The following is a 14,061-nucleotide window of genomic DNA, read 5'->3' on the forward strand; positions in this document are numbered from 1 at the left end:
CCCGGATGACTGGAAAAAGGCTAATGTAGTGCCAATCTTTAAAAAAAGGAAGGAGGAGGATCCTGGGAACTACAGGCCAGTCAGCCTCACCTCAGTCCCCGGAAAAATCATGGAGCAGGTCCTCAAAGAATCAATCCTGAAGCACTTAGAGGAGAGGAAAGTGATCAAGAACAGTCAGCATGGATTCACCAAGGGAAGGTCATGCCTGACTAATCTAATCGCCTTCTATGATGAGATTACTGGTTCTGTGGATGAAGGGAAAGCAGTGGATGTATTGTTTCTTGACTTTAGCAAAGCTTTTGACACGGTCTCCCACAGTATTCTTGTCAGCAAGTTAAAGAAGTATGGGCTGGATGAATGCACTATAAGGTGGGTAGAAAGTTGGCTAGATTGTTGGGCTCAACACGTAGTGATCAATGGCTCCATGTCTCGTTGGCAGCCGGTGTCAAGTGGAGTGCCCCAGGGGTCGGTCCTGGGGCCAGTTTTGTTTAATATCTTCATAAATGATCTGGAGGATGGTGTGGATTGCACTCTCAGCAAATTTGCGGATGATACTAAACTGGGAGGAGTGGTAGATACGCTGGAGGGGAGGGATAGGATACAGAGGGACCTAGACAAATTGGAGGATTGGGCCAAAAGAAATCTGATGAGGTTCAATAAGGATAAGTGCAGGGTCCTGCACTTAGGATGGAAGAACCCAATGCACAGCTACAGACTAGGGACCGAATGGCTAGACAGCAGTTCTGCGGAAAAGGACCTAGGGGTGACAGTGGACGAGAAGCTGGATATGAGTCAGCAGTGTGCCCTTGTTGCCAAGAAGGCCAATGGCATTTTGGGATGTATAAGTAGGGGCATAGCGAGCAGATCGAGGGACGTGATCGTCCCCCTCTATTCAACATTGGTGAGGCCTCATCTGGAGTACTGTGTCCAGTTTTGGGCCCCACACCACAAGAAGGATGTGGATAAATTGGAAAGAGTCCAGCGAAGGGCAACAAAAATGATTAGGGGTCTGGAACTCATGACTTATGAGGAGAGGCTGAGGGAACTGGGATTGTTTAGTCTGCAGAAGAGAAGAATGAGGGGGGATTTGATAGCTGCTTTCAACTACCTGAGAGGTGGTTCCAGAGAGGATGGTTCTAGACTATTCTCAGTGGTAGAAGAGGACAGGACAAGGAGTAATGGTCTCAAGTTGCAGTGGGGGAGGTTTAGTTTGGATATTAGGAAAAACTTTTTCACTATGAGGGTGGTGAAACACTGGAATGCGTTACCTAGGGAGGTGGTAGAATCTCCTTCCTTAGAAATTTTTTAAGGCCAGGCTTGACAAAGCCCTGGCTGGGATGATTTAATTGGGGATTGGTCCTGCTTTGAGCAGGAGGTTGGACTAGATGACCTCCTGAGGTCCCTTCCAACCCTGATATTCTATGATTCTATGAAGTAAAAGATACAGGAGCAGGTATAAATACATGAAAGGCTGTGGGTTGCTTTACCAAGTGTTAGGTCAGTCTAACGAGATAAATCAATTAACAGCAGGATACCACGGGAGGAGAAATAACTTTTGAAGTGGTAAGAGAGTGGCCCATTACAGACAGTTGACAAGAAGGTGTGAGTAACAGTAGGGAGAAATTAGTATTGGGGAAATTAAGTCATCAGCCACACCATCCGGGGCTCGTTCACCTGCACATCTACCAATCTGATATATGCCATCATGAGCCAGCAATGCCCCTCTGCCAGGTACACTGGCCAAACCAGAGTCTCTACGCAAAAGAATAAATGGACACAAATCTGACATCAGGAAGCATAACATTCAAAAACCAGTAGGAGAACACTTCAATCTCTCTCGTCGCTCAATAACAGACCTCAAAGTGGCAATTCTTCAACAAAAAAACTTCAAAAACAGACTCCAAAGTGAAGCTGAAGAACTGGAATTAATTTGCAAACTAGATACCATCAGATTAGGCCTGAATAAAGACTGGAAGTGGTTGCGTCATTACAAAACCTAAACTTAACTTCCCCAATACTAATTTCTCCCTACTGTTACTCACACCTTCTTGTCAACTGTGTGTAATGAGCCACTCTCTTACCACTTCAAAAGTTATTTCTCCTCCCTTGGTATCCTGCTGTTAATTGATTTATCTCGTTAGACTGACCTAACACTTGGTAAAGCAACCCACATCCTTTCATGTATTTATACCTGCTCCTGTATCTTTTACTTCATACATCTGATGAAATGGCTTCTAGCCCAAGAAAGCTTGTGCCCAAATAAATTTGTTAGTCTAAGGTGCCACAAGGACTCCTCGCTTTTTTTGCTGATACAGACTAACATGGCTACCACCGAAACCTGTCATTTTAGTTACTCCATTTACCTCAGTCACACAGACTGCATGCATTATTTGAAGTAGTGTGGCCATACAATGGACAATTAACATTCATCTCACTTTGTCAAACAATTCATATTTAAAGCGGACAGATAATTTCTATGTCCTAAACTTCACTCGTCCGATGCTTGTTTTGGAATAAGCCCCTGAAAATAAACATAGGTCTACAGTTTCAATTTGTAGAAAAAGTTTTGCTTTTGTACTAGGAATATCGTTGCATCATGTGTGGATATAAAAGGAAGAATGTAACGTTTTTCTAAAACTGAAAGTGCCTCCATAAGCAAACATTTAATTTCAGACTTAATACTGTAACCCAGTTTCAATAATTATTGCATGTGGTTACAACAGATGCAATTGTAAATCACGTATATATCATGAGGACAGGATTTTTACACGTTCACTAATTGCCAGATTACATATCTATATCAAAACAGCTACTTATAAGGATTTTTCAATGAAAAGGGGGGATGGCGAGGAAGAGAGAAGGGAACCAAACAATCTTAAAATAATCCCAACTATGTGAAACCTATAAAATACATACACACCACTAGAGGTGCTAAGTCTGTAGGCCTGCAAAGCATCGTACAAATTAACTAATCCTCATATAATCCTTGTGAAGTAAATCAAGTATTTGCATTTTAGAGACAGGAAAAACAGAAACAGTATGTAGGCATCTTGCCCAAGGCCACGTTAAATGGAACACCTCTATATTGCTTCTATATTAGATATTTAAGGATCTTATCTCCTGCCAATATTACCAAGGAAAGACAAGATTCCTTAACAACAGAATGTAAATTTCCCCTTTTCCAATTTAGTGTTATTAACCTGACAAACTCCATTGAAAAGAACAGATTTTAAAAAATGTATTAAAGCTAATGTTAAAATTATATAATACACAGGTTAAGGAAAGAGTGTTTATACATCTGGGTATAATGCTTACATTATCCAAAAGTACAAATTTTGGTTTAAAAGTCATAAAATACATATAGTACATAATCTGCAGTAACCCAAATTAAGGTTAATAGATTTAATGATACAGTTTAGATATTAACATCCAAATATTCAGGTACATCACTCATAAAAGGTTATACTGAGAGTAGCTTGTGGAAAGGAAATATAGCAATGAGTGTAGATTGTCCCTCAGTAATTGAACATTTAGGATAGGTTGTCCCTCAGTAAATACAATCCATCACAGAAGTATTTCACTAAATATATATATATAAAGCCAATAAGGTTTTTTGGGTGGGGTCTTTTACGCTTCCAGGCCCAGCTTGTTTGTTTTAAGAAACCTGGTACAAAGAAACATGCTATAATCAGTAGAAAAGCTGGAGTCTATTGAACTTCCATTTTCAAAACCCCCGGCCTAGGATAACTGCAGTTCAATGAGTTTTCTGACAAGCTGACAGTCTATAGGTAACTGCCTATTATTCCATCAAAAAGAGCTAGATATATTTTACCAAGTGCAACTATGAAATGGGATTTTGTTTTTTAAGTTTGTCACCTTCTGAATACAAAGAAGGTAAATATCACAACCAGAATTTTCACTAAGCACCAAGAGACGTTTAGAGGTGGAGCTGAGTCTAGCAAGTAAAGAAGACAGTTAAGAGACTAGATTTCTGCTCCTCGCTCTATCATCAGCTCACTCAGCTATCCTTGGGCAAGGCACTTAACCTCTCAAGGCCAAATTCATTGCTGGTGTAAGTAAACAATTCTAGTGATCTGAAGCTGTCATCTATAAAATGGGCATAGCAATACAGGAGGGAGCATTGTGGTCAGTCTTTCAGAATGAAAATGAGGGTGGCGCAAACATCCTAAATGGATTTGGGCCAGGGGAAGGATATCATATCAGCCCAAGGCTGAGAAAAATCTAGAGGGCTTTTGTTTGCTTTACCATAGAGGGGTTGAATAGAAAACTATGCTTTTTCATTCTCTCCTCTTTCTGCCTCTTTTAAGCTTCATCTGTCTTGCTGTATCTTTTCATTCTCTCTCCACAGCCCCAAAGGTTTCTACACACTAATTTCTTTCGACTGCACTGTTATTTCTCAGCTCCAGCACACACCCTCACCTAGTTCTCTCGCCTCCGTAGATTCTCTCAATTTTGTTCATCTTTTCCCTTGTGCATTTCCCATACATCTTTGTCCTGCTTTTATAGAAGGTAAGCAGGCAGACTCCCTCTGCTTATCATCTGAAACACAGGTTACCAAAGGGATGTGAAGGGTGAGCAGGTGAGTAGACCCCAGTATCACCTGCCAATGCAGGTATGTTAGTAGGCCTGGGAAAAGTGAGGATTCAATCCTTACTGTTTTCAAAATGTTTTGAGGTCCCTGGACAGAAAATGTTACGGAAATTGAAAGTATTTATGTTTAAAAGTTATTCAGCCCTCTTTACAATGGGAAATTAGGGGAAAGACCGACTTCAGTGGTTTCAGAAAGCTCCAAGCATAAACTAACCTAGTTGCCAGTCTCTTTTACAGTCAGAGGTTCCCAAAGACAGGAGTATACTTTCTCTCTGGCAGAAAGTGACTCAAGAGCCTTCTTTAAAGCTCAAATCTCCTCTACTTGTGAGATATTTTGCCCAAGCTGTTTTTGTACATTCCAGTTTGCATGCTCATATAGTAATTATATATCATCCCACATGTTCTCAATAGAATTCCTCCCTGTAAAACCAAGAGAGGTGCATCCAGAAGCCCAAACCTCTCCAGTGGGTTAAAATATGAAACAGATTAGTTCCTGGGAGGTATGGCTCTCCCACTCACCCTCAAATCACGCAAAAGAACTATAGAAAAACAGGATTTAATGGATTAGCCAAACCAATCATCATACTCCAAGGAAACCTCCAAATTGAGATTCCATAGGAACTGCTATAATGCATGAGATCCATGGTCCATCTAGTCCAGTACTCCAGTCTCTGACAGTGGCCAGAAGCAGACACTTCATAGGAAAATGCAATAACCCTTTACAGTGGAAAGATATCAGATAGTTTGCCCCCATGAAGATCTAATCTTCATCCCTAAAGGTTAGATTTTGTCTTTAACCCTGAAATATGAGGTCTTAAATCCCTTACAAATACTCTTATTTTACCCATTAACTATAACAACTCTGGATATATTCTGGTTATCCATATAAACATCCAATCTTACTGAATTCTTGGCCTCAATAACATCTTGCGATAATGAGTTCCATAGTCTAACTATATGTTGACTAAAAGAGTACCTCCTTTCATCTACAAGTTGACAAAGTAAGGCGCATATCTGCAGAAACCTGGGGCCCAAATGCTTCTGTGGTGAGCACCCAGTTCCACAGCTGGGTTGTGTGCAGTGACAAAAATGAAGTCTGGAGAAATCTTTATCACCCAAAAACATCCCCAAACTTCACCTCACTTCACTAAATGCCATAGCATTTAATATGGAAGTATATTTGTGGGAGTAGGAGAGAAAATGGGAGGACAGTGGGCAGGAAAGATCCATAGATTGTAAGGCCAGAAGGGACCATTGTGATCATCTAGTCTGACCTTCTGTATAGCACACATCACAGAACATCTCCAAAATAATTCCTAAAGAATCTCTTTCAGAAAGACATTCACTCCTGATTTAAAATGGTCAGTGATGGAGAATCCACCATGACCCTTGGTAAATTTTTCCCATGGTTAATTACTCTCACCATTAAAAATTTATGCCTAGCTTCAACTTCCAGCCATGGGATCATGCTATACGTTTCTCTGCTAGACTGAAGAGCCTATTATTATACATTTGCTCCCCATGTAGATACTTATGGACTGTAATTGAGTCACCCTTTAACCTTCTCTTTGTTAAGCTAAATAGATTGAGTTCTTTGAGTCTATCACTATAAAGCATGTTGTGTAATCCTTTAATCATTCTCCTGGCTCTTCTCCGAACTACCTCCAATTTATCAACATCCTTCTTGAAGTGTGACACCAGAACGGGACACAGTAGGCCAGCAGTGGACACATTAATGCCAAGCACAGAGGTAAAATAACCTCTCTATTCCTACTCGAGATTCCTCTGTTTATGAATCCCAAGATTGCATTAGCTCTATTGGCCACCGTGTCACAGTCGGAGCTCACGTTCAAAGGATTATCCACGACCGCTCCTAAATCTTTTTCAGAGTCGCTGCTTCCCAGGCTAGAGTCCCCTATCTTATAAGCATAGTCTACATTCTTTGTTCCTAGATGTATAGATTTACATTTACGGGATGATCACAAACAGAAATCCACTCTGCGACGCTTCCCAGGGGTACCCAGGGTTGTGAGGCACCTTGCTACTACCTGCTTTTAGCATGAGGAAGCCTTGTCTGTGCCTGCAATGAGTAGATCCCCAATTCCTCTGGCCACAGAGTATTTCTGAGGTATGTCACTTTCTGTTGACCTACCTTAACTTCAAAACCTTAAGAACATAATCTCCCATATAGATACATAACTCCTTAAATATTATCCATACATACATTTCACAATGACTATGATGACCAGTGGGCTACTGGCTCTCAGAGATCACACTGCCACCCTTCAGTGAACTATTATGCATATATCTGACCCAGGAGATCCCTATAAAACCATAGGCACCCACTGTGCCCTCTGCCCACTGGCAGCACACACTGTCTGGGTCACACACTCCTAGCTAGTAAACATTCATGTACACCTAAGGATAAGCCAAACCCATTTATATCCATCAACTTCAAAAATCACTTCAGAGATTCCTAGTGAAGCCTCTTACATCCTGAAAAGCCCTTCCATGTTCCAAATGGATGATTTACTCTCACTTCCATGTCTCCTCCACCTGCACACACAGACTAGCTGCACATTCTCTTCCTAACAAGATTAAGGTCTCAAATTGCATGACACTCAAGACTACATTCACATCAAATCCAATTCTGCTGTCCACAGGTCTTTCTGCCTTCTTGGGGGCTCAGCTGCCAGTGTGGCTTTGACTGCATGAAAAAGGAAGCTAAGTTTCCAGACAGGGGTTTTCTTTGGTCTGTGGGCACCATTTGGAAATGTTTTACTGGTCCAAAACCCAGGATGTCAAAGAAGGCATCTACAGTCTCTGTGCAGAAGCAGCTAATTCAGAGTCTGAACTGTAGAAATGAGACAACTGTTTTAAGCAGCATTTTTCTAGCAGGTCTGAGAATACAAATACAGTCAAGCCAGTTTAATGTCTGAAGATGAGATATGCTACATAACATATACTTAGTACTTCCAAGCACTCTTTATCTCATCTCAAAGCACTTCAAAGGTGAGGGAATATCATTGTCACCAATTTACAGATGGGGAAACTGAGGCACAGTGAAGTCAAGGATGGTGTCCAAGTTCACCACAAATCAGTGGCAGAGTCTCTGTCCTAGTACCCCTAGTATACAGCCTTCCATAAGCATTAAGTCTTATCATAATCAATTTGCTAAGTCATTCCCCATCCTTACTGAGCATTAGCTTATTGGAAAACACTGGCTATCTGACAAACAAAATCGAAGTAATTAAAGATGCGTAGACCAGGCTGCTAGATCCCTGCACGGATACAAAATTTATATCCATGGATGCAGATATCCGAGAAGCTGCAGGGCTCTAGCGACAATGAGTGAAACCAGCAGGGCCACGGCCTGCAACCAGGCCAGGATCCACAGCGGTGAAAGCAGCAGCATGTCAGGTTGCCGCTCGCAGGAGCCAGCACGGGCAGCTCCTCTGGCGTGGCTGTGGATATAAATCTTGTATCCATGCAGGGCTCTACAGGTCTCCACTGAAAAGTTAGGTTGACCCAGCTACATCACCCAGGGGTGCAAAAACTCCACACACAGAAGAATTGTTCCATCAATTTAGCTACTGCCTCTCAGAGACGGGGAGTAATTACAGTGATGGGAGAATCCCTCCTGTGCTGCAGTGAGTGTCTACATTGAAGTACTTCAGCGTAGACACAGCCTTAGTGTTTGTCTACACTGCACAGTTGTCGCCAAAACTTTTGTCTTTCGTGGGTACTTAAAAAAGCCCCCCCGCAAAAGAAAAGTTTTGCCGACGCAAGCAGCAGTGTGAACACGGCTTTGTCGGCAGGAGTGCTCTCCTGCTGACAAAGTTTATGTCGCCTATAGGGCTGGAAATATTTTGTCAGCAAAAGTGCCGACAAAATACCGCAAAAGAGTATTCACACACGCTGACTTTTAGTGACAAGGCTGTCGACACAGCCTTGTCGCTAAAAGCTGCATGATGTAGACAAGCCCTTAGTTAGGAGGGGAATAAACCTGGAGCAAATACTTACATTCTTCAAGCGTATGGGAGCCAATAAATAGGGTTTTGGTAAGATCTTCAGTCAAAGGAGTTATTAAAAAGGTTTCCAGTAGTAAAGCCAGTGTTAATGCTCCACGACAGAGTAACTTCACCAGTGAGATGAGCCATCAAATTGAAATTTAATTTTTTTTTTAAATCAGCAGATTATCCTGTGCATTAGACTATTTTGCAGCATAGTGAATTGACTGCATGCATGAGAGAGAAAGCAGTCACCTGGCACAACGTCTAATACTCTGCCTCTACAATTTTAATTTATGCTTGTTTGACTACAGAGAAACTCACATTTGCATTGTTGCCTGCTTTATAGTAGCATTCTGTAGCTGAATTTCAGAAAGATTAAACTTACTTGCCAATACATATTTTTTGAAATGTTAAAATTTCATCTCTGAGGTGGTCTCTTATTTCAGCTCTAGAAACACAGCTGTAATTGAAGACAAATGGTATAAAAATGGGAAACAGAATCAACGCCTACAGACATTACAATTTACTGGGTCTGAATGAAACAGGGACTTCTCTCAATTTTCTATCTAAAAATCTGTCCAGCTGGCTGCTTGTCATCAGGATGTATTCCTTCCAGACACTGACAGATTGGGAGAACGTTTATTGCACTTCAACTACACTTGGGGGAGGGTGGGGGTGTCTCTTTGGACGCAGTATAATCTGAATCCAACAAAAAGGGAGGGGAGGAGTGTGGTGTTGTTGTTTTTTTTAATAGGGGTGCTTAAAAAGACACCAAAGGCTCTTGTAACTCAGATTACATGGTTAATATAGCTTTTTTAATTGCTACAGGATTGAAGCTTTCAATATGAAGGGACAATAATCTCATAACTGAACCTCTTGTATTTCCTAATTTTGAGTGTTTATCTTTGCAACCATAACACTTTTAACATAGTTTTTGTTCCCTAGTTATTTTGAAAAGCAAACTGAAAAAACCCAAACTACCACCATTCTGCAGAACCAGACAGACTTCCTGCTTTGGTCAAAATGGTTGGACAGCACAGACTTCTCTACCTCTTTAGTCTTTTTCCACTGAGAATAAAATATAGAGTTAAAACCTTGAAAACCAGACACACCCCATTTCCTCAAGTTCAGACAACAAGAGAAAAACAGAATTGTATTTTACCATTTTAAAATTGTACACGTTAGGTAAAAACATGCCTGCAAAATCTCAGCACAAGAGTTATAAGCACCTGGGGGGAAGGTTATAATGGAAGTGCCTCCACCACAAGTACAGCATTGCTACCGTGCCCAAACATTGTAACACTATTCCTTCACGACTCAAAATTATTATTAGGCCCCCAAGGATGCCTTATGAAGAGGGTGCAGTGTACACCTAAAAAATCAGCCCATTTTTAGGAAGCTGAGGCAAAGCTTAACAGGAAATGCAAAGTAAACTGCCATGTAAACTGTAACAGCCAGCTAAACTCAAGCAGGGGAAAAAAATACGTGCAAGAAGGGGAAAAAGTTGCCTGAATAATTTTTCTGTTATGAAGACAGAAGATAGATTATATTAACCACTTATGCAGAAAATGCTTCTGCATGTCATCAGCCAAGATTCATGAGGTGGCATGAGAGCAAAAACACTAGCCATTGGATTTGCTTTGCACCACATCCCCCCCGGAGATGCTGTTTAGTTAATGAATGAATATAAAGACGGAAACTTATCTTAAGCATGGATCCTTTCATTTATCCACAGTGTAGCAGTGTTAGACTTCAAACCATTTTCCAATACTGATGAACAACGAGAGAATATTTTTCAAGGAGTAAAGCTCAGGTAGTGGATTGATCACAGACCGCAGTTCAAGAATTCCAATCCCCCTTCCCTGCCAAAAAAATCTCCCCATAAAGTAATGGCAGCCTTATTGTCAGGTAGGACTTTTTTCAAAAAAGTATTTATGATTTCAGGTATAAGGTTCAGTGTATGCTTAAAGTCATGTAGTTCAGAAGATTACTCACCCAGACAGGAGAACAAATTTGAGAAATTACTTATGAATCAGAATCACAAAAGTAATATACACTCTACCTACCTATCAAGTATGTTTGAAGCAATAATTCATCCCAGGAAGATGTGTTTTATACACACAGAAGAACAATCAAAGAGCCCTCAACTTTATCAGGTAAACTTTTGAGAGTCCCTGTACATTCGTCACAGAATGAAAGGAACCTAAGCTAGACTCCATCACTTTTCACAAAGCAATCACTCTATATTTGACCTATCAGTCCTCATCCTCAAAGGAAACCTGCACAATACCACTTTCAAAAGATTATCTTAAATTCAAACTTTACTAGACACTAAAAATTATGGACTGAACAGACACACTGGATTTATGGTTTATTACAAACAATCTATAACCCACTAACAACCCTCCCGCCAGGTACTCCCCCACACTCCTTTCTTCCCTATGACTGGAGGGGTGTAAATGGGCCACTTCAACTTGAATGGTCCCTTGAAATGTGTGTTAACCACTTATGCTAAACAATCTGTTCCAAATTGCATTTAGCTGTAACTTTCTGAGGCTATGTGTATACTGCCTACCTTACGGTGGCACGGCACAGTGTAGCCACTCGATGCTGGCAGGAGAGAGATCTGCTGTTGGCAAAATAAAACCACTCCCAGTGAGGCATATTTTGTCAAAACTTTTGTCGGTCGGGGTGTTTGGATTTTTTTTCACACCCCTGACCGACAAAAGCTTTAATGACAAAAGTGCAGTGTAGAGATAGCCTGAGGCTACATCCGCACTACAGCACTTACAGCAGCGCAGCTGCGCCACTGTAGCATTTGTGGTGGAGACGCTTTAAGACAAAAGGAGAGAGCTCTCCCGTCAGCTTAATAAACTCCTGCTGCCAAGAGAGGCGGTAGCTATGTCAGCAAGAGAAGCTGTCTACACCAGCGCTTAGGTCGGTATAACTTATGTTGCTCAGGAGCGTGTGGTTTAATCACATAAGTTACAACAAGTTACAATGTTATACCAAAGTAACCTGTAGTGTAGACAAGGTCTGAGTAAGTTTCCCAGACCAGAAGATGAGCTCTGTGTAAGCTCCAAAGTTTGTCTCTCTCACCAACAGAAGTTGGTCCAATAAAAGATATTACCCCACTCACCTTGTCTCGCTAATAACCTGGGACCGACACGGCTACAACAACACTGCATCCACCATCATTGTTGGATTATTCTCCACAGACTATTCTCAAACAATAATTAAATTTAACTGAAATCAGTGATGCTATTAAACTGGATACGAATATTTTTCTAGGTTAATTTTTGAAATATTTATTTACATCTTCATTGAAGAATATTGTCCTAGAGACACTTTTTCATTCTTGTTTTACCAAGTTACATCCTTATTATTAAACATTTTATGGAAAAAAAACCCAACAGATTACTTTAAACAATATTTGATCACTGCTCTACATAATGAACTACCACACTAGAAACAGTAGCTTCAGTCTGCACTTCCAACATTTCTAGGCCAAAGGAATCCCTGGTGAATGGAGCCCTCACGTAGAGTGTTTGCAGTTACTACATGTTCAAGAGATAAGTATCAAGGAAAGAAGGTCTATCGGTGAAAGTCTTATAAATCCCCCAGTAGAAGCAGGAGTTACTTAAACAACTAACTCAAAGTCAGGGTATCAAAGTCATAAATGCAAGGTGAAGAAATTCTCAATTAATTCTTATTTCATTCTGATTAACATTATCACATTGGCTAATATAAATAGATGGAAGTCCACTGTATGGATATAATAGGTGTTAACACTGTACTGAAGAGGAGGAAGAGGCAAACAATACACACATTAGTCATTAACAAGTTGTATATTTTACTCTAGCATGACAGTTCAGTTAATTACGTGCCTGAATTTTTACTGAGCCAGACAGCCTCCACAGGTTGAGGGCAGCCACAAGAGAATAGACGCTGCTTAGAGCAAGTACCAACATTACAGTCAAGTGGGCTTTGGGGGGAGAGCACTGAGGCTTGTGATTCCGAAGTACATGCTATGCCAATATTCATGCACTGTTCTCAGCCAGCCTTGCTCAAGGAGAGTTGCCTATCACTAGTAATGAGCAAATAGCAGCATGAACAACGACCACTGCTCTTTCAAAGTATTGCTAAGGAGAGACAAGGTGGGTGGTATCTTTCACTGGACAAACTTCTGTAAGAGAAAGCTTTCTCTCACCAACTGAAGGTGGTCCAATTACCTTTGGAGATGCCTTTGGATCTTCCAGTGGTTTTGATTTTACCAAGTTGTGAACACTTTCCAGCTCGGGGAGGGGACAGGGATAATTTATTTGCACAGAACTTTATTTTTAAAAAACAGTAGCAGCACTTTAAGCAATATTCAAAACAAATGTACACTGATTTGTACATGCTTGGGAAGCTAATTTAGCAATGCACTGAACATGCAAAAACCCACTCTTATTTACCGCACAACTTACCATTGCATACATTTTGGGTTTTTTGAGGGATGGGGGGGAACATTAATTTAATATGTTCACATACAAAGCAAAAGTCACTTGAGAACCATTATAGCAAGGAAAGGTCAACCTTTCACAACTCATAAGTGAGAGAGTGCAGTGGAACCCCACAGCAGATGATGAGTAGCGCTGGACAACATTTTTTAGATGAAATTAATTTGCTGAAATGCAAAATTTTGTATTGACCACAACATTTCATGAATTTGGGTCAGTTTTGGCAATTAAGTTTGGTTAAAAAAAAAGAAATCAGAAATGTTGAAATGGTTTGTGACAGACTGACAATATCCTGATCAAACCCTATGGAATTAAGATAAAGTTTACTGAGTTAAGTTAAACCTTACTGAATTAGGGTCAATACCTTTGGGGCCCGTTCTCAAAATGCAATTGTGTTTATGTTATTGTGGCATTGTCTGTATCTTTTCTAGTAGGAGGGAGATGCTAATATATTTCCTCTGTTCAGCCCTTTGACGCCATCTCCCTGGAGAGGTAAGTAACTAGTCCAAACTGCTTTCTACAGTGACCAACAGACAAAGAAAGGATTTTTGGATAAATAGCCAAATTGATTTTAAACTGGCTCAGGGCCTTCTTCCTGAACCAGCCAACAGACAAGACCTCTAGGCCATCAAGGGCTCCAATTCTTAGGGAAGTAATGGATGAACTGGCCTACTGAGGCCCCATAAGACTGGGTGCTTGTTTTGAGCTAAAGCTGTGATGAGCTGGTGACCATAAAGGAAACCCTTTGGGTACGATGTCGAAGGACTGCTCCCGCCAGAGCCAATGTCAGAGGTGGAGTGATGTCTAGTAAGCTTATTAGCACGTGTAGGTTCTTTTATTCATGTTTTCTCTGTAATGCTTTTTTACCTTAAGAATAAAGTAGGCCTGCAGAGGAAATACTATGTGGTAACTTATAACTATGGTAATTGCACTGT

General features: G+C 40.8%; 1 protein-coding gene across 5 annotated transcripts in view; it reads right to left on the bottom strand.

Moving 5' to 3' along the window:
• DYM (dymeclin) overlaps positions 1 to 14,061 on the bottom strand; it is a 385,584-nt gene that overhangs the window by 326,435 nt on the left and 45,088 nt on the right. The window lies entirely within an intron of this gene.

Source organism: Caretta caretta, chromosome 5 (assembly GCF_965140235.1).
Source record: "Caretta caretta isolate rCarCar2 chromosome 5, rCarCar1.hap1, whole genome shotgun sequence".
Lineage (NCBI taxonomy): Eukaryota > Metazoa > Chordata > Testudines > Cheloniidae > Caretta > Caretta caretta.